This window comes from Cucurbita maxima, unplaced genomic scaffold (assembly GCF_002738345.1).
Source record: "Cucurbita maxima cultivar Rimu unplaced genomic scaffold, Cmax_1.0 Cma_Scf04224, whole genome shotgun sequence".
NCBI classification, from domain to species: domain Eukaryota; kingdom Viridiplantae; phylum Streptophyta; class Magnoliopsida; order Cucurbitales; family Cucurbitaceae; genus Cucurbita; species Cucurbita maxima.
This window is the reverse complement of record NW_019276240.1, coordinates 536-1305: the sequence shown is the minus strand read 5'-3', so window position 1 is coordinate 1305 and position 770 is coordinate 536. Positions and strand designations below refer to the sequence as shown.

The window sequence follows — 770 nt, the reverse complement described above, 5'->3', positions numbered from 1 at the left end:
ATATTTACATTATATTCAAAATAGAGTTTATAGGTTCATAGTACAAAATAAGGGAAAGGTTAAAAAAATCATTTTAAAACATCAAAAATAGTTTTGGTGGGTGTTGTTGGTCTAGGGCAACTACTCAGTTACATGAAAAAGATGGAGTGAGTACAAGACTCCGTAAGTTAGCCTAATTGTAAGTAAGTTTTTAACCATGTTCATAGTGGGTGCTTGGATACCACACTCTTTTGTTAATGATAGCTTGGTTCTTGTCCGAGAATAGTGGCCCTTAGGTTCTAAGTACATGGTTCTATGTGGTGGAGTACATTGGAATAAGGTTTGGAATCGGTAATTATTCTTATTTCTTTTCCTTTAGACACTCGGTGGTTGGGAGCAAATCGAACAAAGTGTTCGTCCAAAATTTTTAAAAGGGCCCAACCAAATTCGAACTGGTAACCTCTTGATCTGCAGTCAAATGCTCTACCACTGTGCTATGAACCCATTTTATATAATTTTAGCCTTAGTGACCCCTTCTACCAAGTGTCAGTCCAAAAGTGTAAAACGTGTCTGTCGAAAATAGAAAGGCCAAAAAGATAATTCAAACATAGCTCATCTACAAACTACCGAAAGCTGTTAAATACAAATTGAAGAAAATAAGAAATAACATAAATAATTTTAAATGTAATTGAACTCCGGAAGATAAAAAGTCTTCAAATTACATTCCAATGTCAAGTGATATTTTATTACCACTCAATTCTTTTCTTGATTTATCGTAGTTGAACTTAAAA

The 770-nt window shown here is 33.6% G+C and overlaps 1 non-coding gene across 1 annotated transcript; it reads right to left on the bottom strand.

Annotated features, from left to right (window-relative positions):
- Positions 1 to 411: 411 nt before the first annotated feature.
- TRNAC-GCA lies at positions 412 to 483 on the bottom strand. The gene has a single exon. It is a non-coding gene; the product is annotated as a tRNA-Cys (tRNA).
- Positions 484 to 770: the final 287 nt, after the last annotated feature.